General features: G+C 47.2%; 1 protein-coding gene across 2 annotated transcripts in view; it reads right to left on the bottom strand.

Moving 5' to 3' along the window:
- The window catches only part of TBKBP1 (TBK1 binding protein 1), an 82,135-nt gene extending 75,620 nt beyond the window's left edge, over positions 1 to 6,515 (bottom strand). Inside the window, exon 1 of one of the 2 annotated variants that reach the window (XM_089531776.1) lies at positions 6,446 to 6,515. The gene's annotated coding sequence lies outside the window, so the exon portion shown is untranslated. Of the gene's footprint in view, positions 1 to 6,440 lie in introns of both variants that reach the window. The other variant, XM_089531775.1, reaches the window with a different exon arrangement.
- Positions 6,516 to 19,376: the final 12,861 nt, after the last annotated feature.

The raw sequence follows: 19,376 nt of genomic DNA on the forward strand, positions 1-19,376 counted from the left end.
TCCAAGCGAACTGTAAAAATGTGACAGTAATGCCTAGAGTTTGACAGACCTTTTGCTTTTGTATATTGCCTCCCTTACCCCATGGAAGCAGAACCATTCCTTCTGCCCAGCATCATCATTTCAATCACAGGATGGAAAAGGGGGGAAAGAGGCCAGGGAATTGGAAGCAATTAAGCAAAGATCTTCTTCGTCACAGCCAAGTAACCGGCAGCCGGAAAGAGAAGCTATAGTCCTCCTAGCAAAAAAGAGAGCCAGAAAGAATTCTGTTTTCCAGACAGCAGCTGGTACACAGCGTTATTTAGAATAATCTGTTTGGAAATGATTTCATGGGGCCATTTAGACTCACCCTGCATCCTGGTACTCAGGAATATGGCGTAGCAAAATTGTGCATCAAGAAAAACTGGAGTCGAAACCTTTAACAAAGCATGCAAAATAGCATATTTCCTTACATTTACACTTCCCCCACCATAGTCAAAGAAAAGAAGCAATTGTCATGCTGACTGCTGACAGGCTCCAGAAGTCACGAAAAGTTGTATTTCGAGACTATATCTCTTTCAAACAGCACAGTGAATCATGTAGTCCAAAAGAATAAAGCTTGCTATCCTACTGCCTTATGCCTCTAAGAAACTACTAGATTTTCCTCATTCAAATTTATCTTGAGAGTCATAAGAGCTAGAAACTTGAAATGTGACATTTAATCAGTAAGCAAGAGTGAGAAGAAAACTGAAAGCTATTGTATCAAATTTTGAAGCTGCATAATGGAATGGATGGAAGAATTCATGGAGCCTTGCCTGTTTGCAGGGACGCTTTCAAATATTATGCATAAAGGACATTTACTATATACACTTAAGATATAAAGTGTGTATGCAAGAAATCTGTGTTGACAAACCCATACAAGATGCATACACATATGTATGCTGGAGAATATGGACTGCATATGGCTCTCGACTTCATCTGAACAGCACCAAATAAACACTTGCAATTGTATAATGAAGCTATAAGAGTACCTGCCAAGAATTCCCTTTTTACATACTACTGTACAGACTCAGTCTATAGAGGGCACAGTCAAAAAGTGTAGGTGACTTAAAACCATGCTGTTTACATTGTACCTTAGGATCTTAGACTCTGTGCACTCAGGATCAATATTCTGTTTTAATTATCTCCCTTTTTGTTGTTGTATGCCTTGATGTTGTTTCCAATTTATGGCAATCCTAAAATGACCCTATCTTGGGGTTTTCTTGGCAAGATTTATTCAGAGGTGCTTTTCCTTTACCTTTCCCTGAAGATGAGAGAGTGTTATTTGCTTAAGGCCACCCAGTGGGTTTCCATGGCCAAATGGAGAACTGAACCCTGGTCTTCTGAGTCCAGCGCTCAAACCACTACACCAAACTGGCTCTCTTATCTCCTATATCTTATCACCCAAGTTCTCCCTAAGAAGACAAGCTTAGTGACCTGGTTCCAATAGGCATGGATTCAAATGGACCAAATGAGAAACAGGAGGGAGTCACCGATATCTAGAAGGCAAAAGTACACTCTCATCTTGAATCCTTCCAGCTTATAGTATTTGGAATAGGGGCATTGGCAGGCCAGAAATGAGGAAAGAAGCACCACTAATAGAAGATGAGGGAGAATACACGGCAACATTTTCTTGCAGATTGCAGTTGCAGCCATAAAATGACAAAGACCACACTGAGCATTAAACTGTAATTGTTCCATTTCTCTTAAGAGGTCATGATCAATGAACCCATGCAACATGTGCATGAGAAAGAGCTATGCACGTAGCTAAGCCTTTTTTAAATTTTTGATTACAATTCTAGTTCAGCCATTTGTGTTGCTGAAGAAGCAAGCTACCTTCCAGTATAAAATTGCCATGTTTACACTAAGAAGTAGGTTACCTCTTCAGCATGCAATAACACCATTCAACATGAGACACTTCAACATATTCCTTTCAATTTTTGTCATAGTCTCAGGACCACTGGTGACTCCAGTCCGAGAATCACTGTACTTCTAAGACCCTATCTGCGTATAAAGAAGGAAAGGGAGGATACAGAGGAAGCTTATGGATGAGATCTAAAACTACTGGCCTATTACTCTTGGTGCATGGAATATGCTTCTCACTCCGCATAGTACATCTTACACCTATTATTTCACACGTTCCACAGACCAATAGATCCCAGGGGATGTTCTTTCACAGTTCCTATTCATTTCGATGTGGATTGCAATCGAGGAACTTCTCAAGTACTGGGTCCCAAAATTCAGACAGTTTACCTTTCCCTCAATGTACGCAAAATTCCTCCAGTGAAAGAGCATAAAAAGAGGCCTACAGACCAGACCAAAGGCCTACAGAGTCCAACCTTCTGTTCCCACAACAGCCAACCAAACACCCCAATGGGAAGCCCCCAATCGGCACCCCATGAGCACCCCACGAGTGCAACATCAGCCTTCTATTGACATTTTCATATTCTGTCCCCATAGTGGCCAACCACATGTCCCAGTGAGAAGCCACAAACAGCCCACAGCAGCGCATGCTGTTGTTCTCATCTGCAGAGGTATATATTTTCTCTGCTAGTGGATGTAATACATTAGGTTTCATTCTGCTCTCTCTTTCTCTCCAGAAATGAAACTCAAGATGGCTCATTAAACAAATAAAACAAGTGCAGTCTAAAAATATACACAACACTAAGGCAACTTCAAAAGCACATCATGACAAACAGCCATTAACAGCCTTCTCCTCCACAAATTTTAGTTTCTGTTTAAAAGCCATTCAAGTTCACATCCATCACTGCACCTTGTGGCAGTGAATTCCACAGTTTAACTACATGACATACTATGGCCTCACAGTAAGAGCAGCCAGGGTTCACACTTGCCACAGGAAGGATAATAGAAGCATTTGTCTGAGAGAAAATTTCACCCTGAAACCAGACGACAGTTGGATAACAAAATGTTAGGGTGGGAGAAAAATGCAAAATAAGGATTCAAATACTAAACATTCAGCTTTCTATCACAGTATCTCAGTTTAATCCTGTTCTGTTGCATGGCTATGTTCTCAAAACCAACCATACATAAGAGTGAAGAATATGCACAGCATCACAAAGAAACCAAACTGGTGGTATGTTCATTTTGAACCTAGTAGGCCAGTTCGTGAGCTGAGAAACAGAGGCACACATATTATAATCCCAGAAATGTAAGGAAAAGAGTAGCTCCTGACAAATGATGAGAAATGTATTCTGTATGTACTCAGAGGCACTCGTTTCTATCATTTATCTATTGCCTTTGTCTAATAAAGAAACCAGTGGAGCTTTGAAAACTTGCATTATGAATTTTGTGCATTTTGGTTGGCCAATTAAAGGTATCACTGTTTTATGGATTTTGGATGTTATCGTACAGCTCTATGGCCAACACAGCTATCTGGGAATATCTTCTCTATCATTGCTTCACAATTTTGAAAGATGAGCTTCGACTCTGTTTTGCACATTTTGGTTAGACAAGTGTGGGGGACATGGATAAGGTCATGGGGGGGTAAGAATAGTTGGAATTTGCTGAAGAGGGGGCAAACTGATATACAACAGGACAATGGGACCAACTGGTAGGCAGATCATTATATGATTATAGGTTGAGCAGGCGGGGAAAAGATCCCTGGAATCTACTAGCGGTTGCAAAAAATCTACTCGACAAGGAGATTAGGGTGCATGTTTGGTTATCATTCATTATACGTATTCTGTTTACTGAAACCCCACCTTTCTTCAGTCGTGGAACTTAAGAGGGAAGACATGGGGTTCCCAGGTTGTCTCCAGTCCCAAACTCTGACAGATGAGATGGGCAAGGAACAAATCCTGAGTCAGGAAGATCAATAAACAGTAAGGTTGCTTAAGGACACAAGCAGCATAGAATAAGTGTGGAATGCAATGGGGTGGGAAGTAGGAAACGATATCCAGGGAAGATAAGCGAAAAAGGATGGGAAATAGAGAGGGCATTGAGCCAAGACAGTGTGAGATGGGTTGGGGGGGCCGAAGCAGAGAGGAAATGGGAACAGATGGAAAGGCCAACAAACAGCAGGAATGTGGGTGCCGAGTTCCTAGCAGGCAGCCACATGGTAAAAGAAGAGGGGGAAAGTTGTGGGGAAACAGAGGGGGGAGCTCTATGTAGTTTGGTTGGGGATCCAGGAACCTGGGTTTCTAGGGAAATAAGAAACCATTTAAAAATCAGGAACAGGAAGGGAAAACAATAGAAGGAGGACTGCAGGGGAATAATGGTAGAGGATCTCATGGTGGGGGGGGGAGGGTAGTTTGGAAAAATCAAAACAAAGCAGTTAGGAAGAAATTTCAGAGTAAGGACAAGAAAGAATGGGAGAGGCTGCAATTCCAATATGTCAAGAGGGTCGAGAGAGGGCTGTAGGTTAATAGTGGTAGAAGGTATAATGGGGGGGGGGGGGGACTGTGGAAAAATTAAAACATACAATTAGTTGGGAAGAAAATTCAGAAAGAGGTCAAGAAAGAAGAAGGGAGGTTGCAACTCCAGTTGGTGGAGAGGGCTGAGAGAGGTGTTGCTTCTCTCTTCTGTTGCTCCTTTTCTTTCTCTTTCCTTTGCTCTGCCAGCTCTAGTTTCCTGCTCCTGATAACACACACCTCTAGGGCTCCATCCACACTGCAGAAATAATTCAGTTTGACACCGCTTTAACTGCCATGGCTCAATGCTATGGAATGCTGGGGATTGTCATTTGTAACAGTGATAGAAGGTCTCATGGAAGTATGCATGGGACTGTGGAAATATCAAAACATAGCAGTTAGTTGGGAAGGAAACTCAGAGAGAGGACAAGAAAGAAGGGGGGAAGTTTGCAGTTCCAATGGATGGAGAGGTTAGAGAGAGGGCTGCAGGTTAATAGAGGTAGAAGGTATAATGGCAGAGGGGAATTGTCAACAAATCAAAACATAACAGTTAGTTGGGAAGAAAATTCAGAATAAGGACAAGGAGGGGGGAGGATTGCAATTCCACTATATGTGGAGAGGGTCAAGAGAGAGCTGCAGGTTAATAGTGGCAAAAGGTATAATGGAAAGGGGGGATTGTGGAAAAATCAAACATACAATTAGTTGGGAAGAAAATTTTGAAAGAGGTCAAGAAAGAAGGAGGATGTTTGCAGTTCCAGTGGGTGGAGAGAGTTGAGAGAGGGCTGGAGGTTAATAGAGGTAAAAGATACTGTATAATGGAAGGGGGGCAATTGTGAAAATATCAAAATATACCAGTTAACTGGAAAGAAAATCCAGAGTAAAGACAAGAAAGGAGAGGGGAGGATTGCAATTCCAATATGTCAAGAGGGTTGAGAGAGGGTCTGCAGTTTAATAGTGGTAGAAGGTCTCATGGAAGTGTGTGGTGGGGACTGTGATCAAAACATAGCAGCAAATTGGGAAGAAAACACAGAGTGAGGATAAGAAAGAAGTGGGGGGATGAAGTTTCCAATTCCAATGAGTAGAAAGAGGGTTGCAGGTCAAGAGTAGGAAAAGGTATAATGGAAGTGGGGGGGATTGTGGGGGGGGGAATCAAAACATACAAATAGTTGGAAGAAAAATTCAGAGGGAGGACAAAAGAGAAATGGGGGTAGATTGCAATTCCAATGGATAGAGAGGATAGAGAAATGGCTGCAGGTGAAGAGTGGTAGAAGGTCTCATGGAAGTGTAGGGGGATTGTGGGAAAGATCAAAACACAGCAATTAGTTTGGGAAGACAATTCAGAGAGAGGACAAGAAAGATAAAGGGGAGGACTACAATGCCAATGGATAGAAACAAAGAGGGGAGCAGGAAAAGGAAGTGGGGAAGGGATCCTTAGGGGAGGCCAGCTGCCTTGAGAGAAGAACTGAAGGCATATATGCAATTTGGGGGGTGGGGGGTTGCAAGAGATGTGGGGAGTTTGCTGAGGATGCCACAGACCCAGGGAGGAGGAATTCAGGATGAGAATCCTGATATTATTTTTCTTTTTTCCCTAGTTTGATGGTGTCAGCTTGGATGGAGATCAGAGGCAAGGCAGCTGATACAGATGGGGAGGAAATAGAAGGGGGGTTGTTGATAACAGATCCAGGCTGGAGGGGGGGTTACACATCAGATGGGGGGAGGGAAGAGATCACCCAAATAAACATGATGCAAAGCCCAGGGAAAGGGGGGGCTTGGGAGCCCTCTTAACTCTCTTCACCCCCCCCGCAGGGCCAGGCTTTGGGCCAAGGCCAAGGAGGACACCCAGCTGGACACCTCCACGATGCCTCCCCAAAGCATGGGGGGCAGATCCCCTTCCTCCACCCGGGATCAGCTTCCCCATCAGGGTGCATTCCTGGAGTACCAACCCCATGATCTCCCCAGATCCCTTAGGCAAGCATCTGATCCCTTCTCCCTCCCTCTCCCTTGGCCATTCCTTATTTTTTTAAGGGGGGGGGGATTTGACCAGGTTGGACTTACCTCACCTCCCAGCTGGGTTGAGCTCCATCGTCCATCCTGAGCAAGCAAGGCAGGAGAAGGGAGGAAGGAGGGAAGAAAGGAAGGAAGGGGCTTCTTTGGGGAGGCGCTTATGGGGGGAGGTTGGCCTCTCTGGCTTCTTTTCTCCCCCCCCCCTTCTTCTTTTGTTGCTTCTCCAGCCTTTTCCCCTTCCTTTTCGGCCCGATCCCCAGTAGATCTCCAAGGGATCCCTCTCTCTTCTTCTCCCCCCTTCTCCTTCCTCCTTTCCTTTCTCTCCTTCCTTCCTTCTTTCCTTCCTCCTCCTCCTTCAGGCTCACACCATCAAGGGGGCTGGCAAAAGCCACAACGCCTCCCACGTGTTGTGGCATCACCTTTGGGGGCCCTCAAGGGGCCCTGCCACACCTCCATCACCACTGCCCTGATGCCCCCTCCCCAAGGAAAGGCCAAAGGATGAGGGTGGCACTAATGCCAAGAGAAGAAATGTGTTACAGTCTTCCTCTGCTGCTGGCTGGCCTGCTGTTCTGCCTCTCTCTTCTCTGGTTCTCTTTCCTGCCTTCCTTTTTCCTTTTGCTCTGCCAGCTCTCCAGTTTCCTGCTCCCGGTCACACATCTCTCTAGGGCTGCGTCCACACTGGAGAAATAACCCGATTTTGCACCGCTTTACAGTCGGCCCTCAGTTCACACATTTTTTTTATCCATGGATTTATCTAGTTTAAATTTGCAGATGACACCAAATTAGGAGGAATAGCTAATACTCCCAGAGGATGAGATCAAAATTCAAATTGACCGTAATAGATTAGAAAGCTGAGCCAAAGCTAATAAAATTAATTTCAACACAGAGAAATGTAAGGTACTGCACTTAGGGCAAAAAAATGAAATGCATAGATGTAGGATGGGGGACACCTGGCTGAATGAAACTACATGTGAAAGGGATCTAGGAGTCCTAACAGACCACAAGTTGAACGTGAGTCAACAGTGTGATGCGGCAGCTAAAAAGGCCAATGCGATTCTAGGCTGCTTCAATAGAAGTATAGTGTCTAGATCAAGGGGAACTAATAGTACCATTCTAATTCTGCCTTGGTCAGGCCTCACCTAGAATATTGGGTCCAGTCCTGGGCACAGGATGTTGACAAGCTGGAGCGTGTCCAAAGGAGGGCCACCAAAATGGTGAAGGGTCTGGAAAGCATGCCCTACAAGGAGAGACTTAGGGAGCTGGATGTATTCAGCCTGGAGAAGAGACGGTTAAGGGGTGGTATGATAGCCTTGTTTAAATATTTGAAGGGATGTCATATTGAGGATGGAGTAAGCTTTTTTTCTGCTGCTCCAGAGACTAGACCCAGAACAGTGGATGCAAGTTACAGCAAAACAGATTCCACCTCAACATTAGGGGGAACTTCCTGACATAAGGGCTGTTCAACAGTGGAACACACTCCCTCAGAGTGTAGTGGAGTCTCCTTCCTTGGAGGTCTTTAAACAGAGGCTGGATGGCCATCTGTCGGGGATGCTTTGATTGAGAGATCCTGCATGGCAGGGGGTTGGACTGGATGGCCCTTGTGGTCTCTTCCAACTCTATGATTCTATAATTCTATGAACTGCCATGACTCCATGCTATGGAATCCTTGCTTTGTTGTTTGTTGTGGCTCTGGAGCTTTCTGACAGAGAAGGCTAAAGATCTCAAAAATTACAAATCCCAGAACTACATAGCATTGAGCCACAGCAGTTAAAGCGGTGTCAAACTGCACACCACAACCTGACAAAATCTCCTCTCATCCTCTACCCTACTCCAGCTCCTAGCTCTTACACCTCAGATGGATTTGTGGGGTTGGATTCACAATCTGCTTTCTCCAAATGGAACGGAATTATACACAGTTCTGGAGAAACTCTTTTCTTCTTAAGACCACAGTCAACTCCATTCAATAGGGTCTCGGGCACAATCTAGGTAGCCTTTTGGGGGGCTGGGGGGGCTGACATGAGGAAGAGGTGGGAAAGTCTGTTTTGGTCAGTCTGGTTGCACATACCAAACTCTGAATCCAACCCACTGAACTTAGAAAGGGAAAACAACTATTGAAGTAATACATTTAAAAACTTGATTCAAATGCATCATCAGTACATCAAGATGTTTCAAAGGAAACAGTCAAACACCTTTCTTGTAAATATACAGTAGAAGCCTCTATGACACACAACATATAAAACATACATTACATTCAGTCATGACAAGTTATTATCACTTGCATTAAAGTGTCCAAAGTTCACGTCAGAATATAAGGGATAGTCTTATTTTGGATGCATGCAAAATATATATTGATTTCTGCTCCCATCACTATTTAAAAATACCTCCCATATATGTGTCCAATAAAACCTATACAAGTAAAGAGAAAATTATGTCGGAAAAACTACTATGGCATATAATTGATAGATAAGAGGATAACTCCAAGTCCACTGTTATTATGTTATGAAGAATGGCATGCCCATTTGAAACCGGAATATTGTTATTCAAAAAAACAGATACCTTTTCTTTATGTAGAAATCTGAAAGTAGCCCCTACAAAGTCATCTATATTCAGTATTCAGTGCCACAAAGATTAAACAGAATATATCAAGTAAGCATATGAGTAATTTATTGTAGAGACAGAGGCCTCCATGACACACAGCATAATAAAATATACATTATATTACAATCATCATGTGTTCATACCATGAAGAGGGAAGGAAGGGTAATGGAAGAAACAACACAGAGACATAACATCAGTCATCATCATCACCATCATCAGTACCACCACCGCTGCTGCTGTTCGTCCTTTAAAAATCTTGTTTCAAAGTCCAAAGTTTAAACGCCTTTAAATGTATATATTTGCCTGCAATGGCCACCTACCCTGTTTCCCTGAAAATAAGACATACCCATAAAATAAGCGGGAAGGGAGCAGAAAGATTGGGGCCAATGGTTCTAAAGGAAATGGAGTCGCAAGAAATTCAGGATGGAATTCCGGGTTTGGAGAGTTATGACAATTTTCCAGAAGAATACAACTTAACTATATTTGAATAAATGTAGATTGTTGTACTATACTTAATAAAAATAAGACATCCCCTGAAAATAAGCCATAGTGTGTCTTCTTGAGGAAAAAAGAAATATAAGACAGTGTCTTATTTTCGGGGAAACACGGTATCAGAAATGCTGTCGTTTAGGTGTTGTTTATTTCCTGGTAGTCCTGCCTATGCAATTAGGCAAAGTCAAATAGCTACCTGAAGTATCAGTTGTTGAGCAGAGGCAAAAAGTTTATTTATTTGATTTATATATCACTTTTCTCCAAATGGGGACTCAAATCAGCTTGCAATTACAAATTAAAATAGAGCACGTAAAACAATATGGAGTACAAAAGTTTTAAAAGCAGTAAACCAGACATTGAATTAAAACACTACTTTTAAAGCACTAAAAATCCACATGACATTATATATGATGAGGAAAGGATTGTGTTTGTCGCACAACAACATGTCTGGTGGCCCATCATAAGCCAGGCTACTGCCTTCTGATGGGAGTGGTTATCCTCCTGCCAATGTTGAAGGAAGATTCAACTGTCACCGTTGTTGGCGTCTGTATGTTAAACAGGTGCACCATCTTGTCTTTTGCCTATGGTGATAAAATATCTTCAACCAGACCTGTTTCCTATATAGCCAAGGCCTTGGACTAGTGACCCAATGGTTCCCAAACTTTTTCATCCAGATATTTTGGATTTCGGCTGGCCAAATGGCTGTAATAAAGTTATTATTATTATTATTATTATTATTCAGCTCCCAAAAATCCTGACTGCTGGCTAAGCTGGTTAGGACTTCTGAGAGTCGAAGTCCAAAACACCCTGAGGACCAGAGTTTGGGAATCACTGCAACTTTCAGCAGTTTACAGTAGCTAAGGATCTCAAGAGTAGAAAATCTGGGATGTATTTGGGAGGGACTATGGAGTTTATCACACAAGCCCCATGATTGCATTAGTAAAAGGAACCTGATATATACTGGTTTGGGAGCATTCCATATTTCATGTCTCTTCAGAAGCACTACTGGGTCCTTGTGTCATCTTCCGCATTCCTCACTAACCCTTCCTTCCTGCCCTATACCCTACCCAGAGTGCCATTTTTAATGTTGGGGTTTTTTTTAATCTTTAATGCACTTCCAGAGATATGCTAATACAATTTAAAAAGAAAAGAAAAGAAAAGAAAAAAAGAAGTGGAAATTAAAAAAAAGGAAAACAGCTTGTTGCTCCTGAGGACAGCAGTGGGTTTGGGAGCTTATTGACAGGTTTTCCCATCCATTATAAGGTGCACTCTAATAAGGCTTTGAGGGCAAGGCAGTGACAAGATGGAGATAATAATAATAATAATAATATGTTTTATTTATAGACCGCTATTCCGCGATGATCATAGCGGTGTACAGTAAAATCGTAAAAAATACAAAATAAAGGAGGGAGAAGTCTCATCCTTCAGGCAGTCCAAGATGTTGCTGGTCTGCCTGATGGCTCCCTCTGAGGCCGAGATGACAGTTGAGGAGGGAGGGGCCTCTTCCTTCAGGCAGTCCCTGATGTTGCTGGTCTGCCTGATGGCTCCCTCTGAGGCCGAGATGACAGTTGAGGAGGGAGGGGCCTCTTCCTTCAGGCAGTCCAAGATGTTGCTGGTCTGCCTGATGGCTCCCTCTGAGGCCGAGATGACAGTTGAGGAGGGAGGGGCCTCTTCCTTCAGGCAGTCCAAGATGTTGCTGGGTCTGCCTGATGGCTCCCTCTGAGGCCGAGATGACAGTTGAAGAGGGAGGGGCCTCTTCCTTCAGGCAGTCCAAGATGTTGCTGGGTCTGCCTGATGGCTCCCTCTGAGGCCGAGATGACAGTTGAGGAGGGAGGGGCCTCTTCCTTCAGGCAGTCCCTGATGTTGCTGGGTCTGCCTGATGGCTCCCTCTGAGGCCGAGATGACAGTTGAGGAGGGAGGGGCCTCTTCCTTCAGGCAGACCTTGATGTTGCTGGGTCTGCCTGATGGCTCCCTCTGAGGCCGAGATGACAGTTGAGGAGGGAGGGGCCTCTTCCTTCAGGCAGTCCCTGATGTTGCTGGTCTGCCTGATGGCTCCCTCTGAGGCCGAGATGACAGTTGAGGAGGGAGGGGCCTCTTCCTTCAGGCAGTCCAAGATGTTGCTGGTCTGCCTGATGGCTCCCTCTGAGGCCGAGATGACAGTTGAGGAGGGAGGGGCCTCTTCCTTCAGGCAGTCCAAGATGTTGCTGGGTCTGCCTGATGGCTCCCTCTGAGGCCGAGATGACAGTTGAGGAGGGAGGGGCCTCTTCCTTCAGGCAGTCCCTGATGTTGCTGGGTCTGCCTGATGGCTCCCTCTGAGGCCGAGATGACAGTTGAGGAGGGAGGGGCCTCTTCCTTCAGGCAGACCTTGATGTTGCTGGGTCTGCCTGATGGCTCCCTCTGAGGCCGAGATGACAGTTGAGGAGGGAGGGGCCTCTTCCTTCAGGCAGTCCAAGATGTTGCTGGGTCTGCCTGATGGCTCCCTCTGAGGCCAAGATGACAGTTGAGGAGGGAGGGGCCTCTTCCTTCAGGCAGTCCCTGATGTTGCTGGGTCTGCCTGATGGCTCCCTCTGAGGCCGAGATGACAGTTGAGGAGGGAGGGGCCTCTTCCTTCAGGCAGTCCCTGATGTTGCTGGGTCTGCCTGATGGCTCCCTCTGAGGCCGAGATGACAGTTGAGGAGGGAGGGGCCTCTTCCTTCAGGCAGTCCAAGATGTTGCTGGGTCTGCCTGATGGCTCCCTCTGAGGCCGAGATGACAGTTGAAGAGGGAGGGGCCTCTTCCTTCAGGCAGTCCCCGATGTTGCTGGGTCTGCCTGATGGCTCCCTCTGAGGCCGAGATGACAGTTGAAGAGGGAGGGGCCTCTTCCTTCAGGCAGTCCTTGATGTTGCTGGGTCTGCCTGCTGGCTCCCTCTGAGGCCGAGATGACAGTTGAGGAGGGAGGGGCCTCTTCCTTCAGACAGTCCCTGATGTTGCTGGGTCTGCCTGCTGGCTCCCTCTGAGGCCGAGATGACAGTTGAGGAGGGAGGGGCCTCTTCCTTCAGGCAGTCCAAGATGTTGCTGGGTCTGCCTGATGGCTCCCTCTGAGGCCGAGATGACAGTTGAGGAGGGAGGGGCCTCTTCCTTCAGGCAGTCCCTGATGTTGCTGGGTCTGCCTGATGGCTCCCTCTGAGGCCGAGATGACAGTTGAGGAGGGAGGGGCCTCTTCCTTCAGGCAGTCCAAGATGTTGCTGGTCTGCCTGATGGCTCCCTCTGAGGCCGAGATGACAGTTGAGGAGGGAGGGGCCTCTTCCTTCAGGCAGTCCAAGATGTTGCTGGGTCTGCCTGATGGCTCCCTCTGAGGCCAAGATGACAGTTGAGGAGGGAGGGGCCTCTTCCTTCAGGCAGTCCCTGATGTTGCTGGGTCTGCCTGATGGCTCCCTCTGAGGCCGAGATGACAGTTGAGGAGGGAGGGGCCTCTTCCTTCAGGCAGTCCCTGATGTTGCTGGGTCTGCCTGATGGCTCCCTCTGAGGCCGAGATGACAGTTGAGGAGGGAGGGGCCTCTTCCTTCAGGCAGTCCAAGATGTTGCTGGGTCTGCCTGATGGCTCCCTCTGAGGCCGAGATGACAGTTGAAGAGGGAGGGGCCTCTTCCTTCAGGCAGTCCCCGATGTTGCTGGGTCTGCCTGATGGCTCCCTCTGAGGCCGAGATGACAGTTGAAGAGGGAGGGGCCTCTTCCTTCAGGCAGTCCTTGATGTTGCTGGGTCTGCCTGCTGGCTCCCTCTGAGGCCGAGATGACAGTTGAGGAGGGAGGGGCCTCTTCCTTCAGGCAGTCCCTGATGTTGCTGGGTCTGCCTGCTGGCTCCCTCTGAGGCCGAGATGACAGTTGAGGAGGGAGGGGCCTCTTCCTTCAGGCAGTCCAAGATGTTGCTGGGTCTGCCTGATGGCTCCCTCTGAGGCCGAGATGACAGTTGAGGAGGGAGGGGCCTCTTCCTTCAGGCAGTCCCTGATGTTGCTGGTCTGCCTGATGGCTCCCTCTGAGGCCGAGATGACAGTTGAGGAGGGAGGGGCCTCTTCCTTCAGGCAGTCCCTGATGTTGCTGGTCTGCCTGATGGCTCCCTCTGAGGCCGAGATGACAGTTGAGGAGGGAGGGGCCTCTTCCTTCAGGCAGTCCAAGATGTTGCTGGGTCTGCCTGATGGCTCCCTCTGAGGCCGAGATGACAGTTGAGGAGGGAGGGGCCTCTTCCTTCAGGCAGTCCAAGATGTTGCTGGGTCTGCCTGATGGCTCCCTCTGAGGCCGAGATGACAGTTGAGGAGGGAGGGGCCTCTTCCTTCAGGCAGTCCCTGATGTTGCTGGGTCTGCCTGATGGCTCCCTCTGAGGCCGAGATGACAGTTGAGGAGGGAGGGGCCTCTTCCTTCAGGCAGACCTTGATGTTGCTGGGTCTGCCTGATGGCTCCCTCTGAGGCCGAGATGACAGTTGAGGAGGGAGGGGCCTCTTCCTTCAGGCAGACCTTGATGTTGCTGGGTCTGCCTGATGGCTCCCTCTGAGGCCGAGATGACAGTTGAGGAGGGAGGGGCCTCTTCCTTCAGGCAGTCCCTGATGTTGCTGGGTCTGCCTGATGGCTCCCTCTGAGGCCGAGATGACAGTTGAGGAGGGAGGGGCCTCTTCCTTCAGGCAGTCCCTGATGTTGCTGGGTCTGCCTGATGGCTCCCTCTGAGGCCGAGATGACAGTTGAGGAGGGAGGGGCCTCTTCCTTCAGGCAGTCCAAGATGTTGCTGGGTCTGCCTGATGGCTCCCTCTGAGGCCGAGATGACAGTTGAGGAGGGAGGGGCCTCTTCCTTCAGGCAGTCCAAGATGTTGCTGGGTCTGCCTGATGGCTCCCTCTGAGGCCGAGATGACAGTTGAAGAGGGAGGGGCCTCTTCCTTCAGGCAGTCCCCGATGTTGCTGGGTCTGCCTGATGGCTCCCTCTGAGGCCGAGATGACAGTTGAAGAGGGAGGGGCCTCTTCCTTCAGGCAGTCCTTGATGTTGCTGGGTCTGCCTGCTGGCTCCCTCTGAGGCCGAGATGACAGTTGAGGAGGGAGGGGCCTCTTCCTTCAGACAGTCCCTGATGTTGCTGGGTCTGCCTGATGGCTCCCTCTGAGGCCGAGATGACAGTTGAGGAGGGAGGGGCCTCTTCCTTCAGGCAGTCCAAGATGTTGCTGGGTCTGCCTGATGGCTCCCTCTGAGGCCGAGATGACAGTTGAGGAGGGAGGGGCCTCTTCCTTCAGGCAGTCCCTGATGTTGCTGGGTCTGCCTGATGGCTCCCTCTGAGGCCGAGATGACAGTTGAGGAGGGAGGGGCCTCTTCCTTCAGGCAGTCCAAGATGTTGCTGGTCTGCCTGATGGCTCCCTCTGAGGCCGAGATGACAGTTGAGGAGGGAGGGGCCTCTTCCTTCAGGCAGTCCAAGATGTTGCTGGGTCTGCCTGATGGCTCCCTCTGAGGCCAAGATGACAGTTGAGGAGGGAGGGGCCTCTTCCTTCAGGCAGTCCCTGATGTTGCTGGGTCTGCCTGATGGCTCCCTCTGAGGCCGAGATGACAGTTGAGGAGGGAGGGGCCTCTTCCTTCAGGCAGTCCCTGATGTTGCTGGGTCTGCCTGATGGCTCCCTCTGAGGCCGAGATGACAGTTGAGGAGGGAGGGGCCTCTTCCTTCAGGCAGTCCAAGATGTTGCTGGGTCTGCCTGATGGCTCCCTCTGAGGCCGAGATGACAGTTGAAGAGGGAGGGGCCTCTTCCTTCAGGCAGTCCCCGATGTTGCTGGGTCTGCCTGATGGCTCCCTCTGAGGCCGAGATGACAGTTGAAGAGGGAGGGGCCTCTTCCTTCAGGCAGTCCTTGATGTTGCTGGGTCTGCCTGCTGGCTCCCTCTGAGGCCGAGATGACAGTTGAGGAGGGAGGGGCCTCTTCCTTCAGGCAGTCCCTGATGTTGCTGGGTCTGCCTGATGGCTCCCTCTGAGGCCGAGATGACAGTTGAGGAGGGAGGGGCCTCTTCCTTCAGGCAGTCCAAGATGTTGCTGGGTCTGCCTGATGGCTCCCTCTGAGGCCGAGATGACAGTTGAGGAGGGAGGGGCCTCTTCCTTCAGGCAGTCCCTGATGTTGCTGGGTCTGCCTGATGGCTCCCTCTGAGGCCGAGATGACAGTTGAGGAGGGAGGGGCCTCTTCCTTCAGGCAGTCCAAGATGTTGCTGGTCTGCCTGATGGCTCCCTCTGAGGCCGAGATGACAGTTGAGGAGGGAGGGGCCTCTTCCTTCAGGCAGTCCAAGATGTTGCTGGGTCTGCCTGATGGCTCCCTCTGAGGCCGAGATGACAGTTGAGGAGGGAGGGGCCTCTTCCTTCAGGCAGTCCCTGATGTTGCTGGGTCTGCCTGATGGCTCCCTCTGAGGCCGAGATGACAGTTGAGGAGGGAGGGGCCTCTTCCTTCAGGCAGTCCCTGATGTTGCTGGGTCTGCCTGATGGCTCCCTCTGAGGCCGAGATGACAGTTGAGGAGGGAGGGGCCTCTTCCTTCAGGCAGTCCAAGATGTTGCTGGTCTGCCTGATGGCTCCCTCTGAGGCCGAGATGGCATTGTGTAATACGTATTGCCAAAGGAGCTATTTTCCAACTTTAATGGGGTTTAAAAGCTGTGTGTGATAAAGTCCTATGGCATCATCTTTTACTTGCACTAACCAATTTTTCACCAACTTAGCTTTAGCAATGTGACAGTATTCCCTCCTCCTCTCCCACCTGAGGTGCCCCTTAATGCAGGCAGAATATTGGAAAGTTAAGGCAGAGGAGCATAGTGAATTAACTCCTCATAGTAATGGTATGTGATAGAACCAGGCCATTTTCCATAACTTTGGTCTGGGCCCAGAGGGGGACACTAGAATGGTTCCGTTTTCCAAATGCCAGAAATATTCCTTGGCGAAAGGTAAACTAGGATTTCTGAAATGTGCCATAATATCTGGCAAGCTGCTGGATGTGCTGATTAGGGTATTCCGGGGATTTTAGCTTTCCCAAATTGTAGCTTTTTTCAAGCTCAGTGTGAGAGTGATACAGCCACATTTAATACTATAGTCTTCTCCAAGCAACCCAAGTATGTTATGGTTTCACCACCTGTTTGATGATTTCCTCAGGCTCTTATCAGGTATGTTTCCGTCATCCTTATCTTTAACCCAAGTGCCAAGCTCTTCTACCCTGCTTGTCACCCACTTACAAGCTGATTGCTTTTCCACATCTGTTGTCCATTTTTAGTCTAGCATGACTATTCTGGTGTTGCTAATGTAGATTAAAAGGCCTGTAATTCACACAGATAGGTAGGTAGTAGACAGACCACTGATCCAAATACTTGATCCAAAAGTCTGCACCAGTTACATGTCTGCATTTCATGGTTTATCCTGTACCAATGCTAGGTAACTGGTGGCTCTCCAGCTGTTGCTAGACTACAAGTCCCATCAGCCCCCATGGCAATCATTTGGGAATCATGAGAGTTGGAGTCCGACAACACATTTTCCCCAATCCTGCTCTGTACAATCCAGAATGCAGTGGAAATTGCCAGTACACAAAAAGTCTTTCATAACAAACGGCTTGAAATGCCTCATGCAAGCAAGCGGAGCCAAAGACTGCAGAGATCAGCAACCCAAAACAGGATTGTTAATCAGCTTGACTTACAAGTAAAATTCCTTACCAAACCCTAGAACTACAAACAACTCCAATCCAGACATGAGCAAAGTAAAAACAGGCCTGTGCTACCGAAAGTCCTGTCTATGGGCTTTCCTTCCTTTCCCACATTATATAGGGATGCACTGAATAAAGTCAAAGGGAGGAAGAGCTGAGGGAGATAGGGACAGCTTAGAGATTGCTGGAGCAGACAATCTTTGCATTAACAATGACAAAAATAGCATTCTGGTCACAATTAATTGGGATGTGCAAAATTTGGATTATGTGACTGAGGCATTCTGGATGGGAAAGAGGTGGGTACCCAGCCTTTTCCTATATTTATATTACACACAAGAGTGCACCTCTTATATTATGGATCTATTACACATATAATATTATATTATATATACTGTTATATATATTACATTAGAGTGGCCAGTTATACATCACCAGAAAATCAGGTAGATTTTGCACGTGTGGGTGTTGCACACTATATATTACCAATATATTGCACATATTACATGATGCATATATTATATGTACATATAATGTAATATACATATTGTATTAGGGTGGCCAGTTACAGTCACTAGAAAAGGAAGCAGATTTTGCATGTGTGCATGTGTGTTACACAATATACATTATGCATAAATAGCAGAAATTATATTATGCATGAGAGCCAGTGTGGAGTAGTGGTTTGAGAGTTGGACCATGACTCTGGAAACCAGAGTTTTATTCCTTGCTCAGCCATGAAACCCACTGGGTGACCTTGGGCAAGTCACATGCTCTCAGCCTCAGGGGAAGGCAATAGCAAACCTCCTCTGAACAAATCTTGCCAAGAAAACCCCATAACAGATTTGCCTTAGCATCATCGTAAATCAGAAACAACATGAAGGCACACAACAAAAACTGCAAGCATATAATGTGATGCTATAAATATTGTATTAGGGTGGCCTATTACACCTCACCAGAAAAGGGGATAAAATTTGAATGAGTGTTTGCTTGTGTGAGTGTCTCACACGTTATACATTACACATAAACTGTGCATATTTCATTTATCCATGCATCTGTTGTGATATTATACATTTTGTGTGTGTGCTAGCATGTGTGTTAGTGTCTGTGTGTAGATAAAAATGCAATACATGTCATCATGGTACAATATGGGGCCACGCTGCTCAGACTGCCCCACAATGGAAAGTATGATAGGCAACTGCAAGACCCCTTTCTGCTCTCCCTTATCCCTTATTTTGGATCTTGATCTATAAAACAGGCCCAGCCTCTTCAAATCAAGGACTGTCCTCTACAGAGGAGGACAAATGGCCACCCACATTACATTCATTATAGCATTGTTTGTTTTTGATTTTTGAAGAGAGAAACTATCAGTTTTAATACAATCATATGAGCAAGAACAAAGAGGAGGTGGAGTGTCAGGAGGTTCTTCTTTGCACCCAGGATTTAAAAATAAAATCCCTTGGTTTATAGAAGTTGAAAGGAATGGGAAGAAGAGAGGCAGGCTTTGTTTTCAGGATCCCATCTCTTCTCGCTCCCTTTCTCTTTTGCTTTACCGATTTGCTCTAGAGTACTTTGAAGTACAAATTAAGTCTTGCCATCAGCTCTGATGTTATGAGTTGATGGAAAGGAAGCAGAAATAAATAAAATGAACAAACACAACACACTCACACAGAGGAGCAGCTCTCCCTCCAGTCTGCTGAGCTTTATTGTGCCAGAATAGGCAAGTGACTCAGAGAGAAAATATAACATCTGGAGGTATAAGGAAATCAACAGTCTCCTGCCAGGAAGTGAAGCAAGGAAGTCACCCTGCCTACTTTGGGCATATATTATTCCAGAGACAGCTTTTTCTGAAGATGTAACTCTTCAGAATGGAGGTGTGGGCTCACATGCTTATACCGAGAATATAGAAAGGGGGCTGAAGGATCCCCCTACATGTCATTTTCAATGCTCAGGGAATACAACATGGCATATGTGGGTCCCTACCTGCATTCTGACATGATGCAGCCCAGGCACACACGTTTATTGTTGCAGTCACCGAGAAAGAAGAGTTGGTCTGATCCAAACCTAGTTAGTGGGGACGGGACTTGGCTTGACATTATACATCCCTTTATCTTCCAATGGAAAGTGGAAAATGTGAGCAGACAATACAGCTGTCACCTTGGATTTTAATAATACTGGCCGTCCTTGGTACTAAGATAGATGCCTTTCGGTGTGAGCATTAACCCAATGCAGATGACCTTT

The sequence above is a fragment of the Sceloporus occidentalis genome, unplaced genomic scaffold (genome assembly GCF_023333645.1).
Source record: "Sceloporus occidentalis isolate IW3139 unplaced genomic scaffold, rSceOcc1.0.p SCAF_7, whole genome shotgun sequence".
NCBI lineage: Eukaryota > Metazoa > Chordata > Lepidosauria > Squamata > Phrynosomatidae > Sceloporus > Sceloporus occidentalis.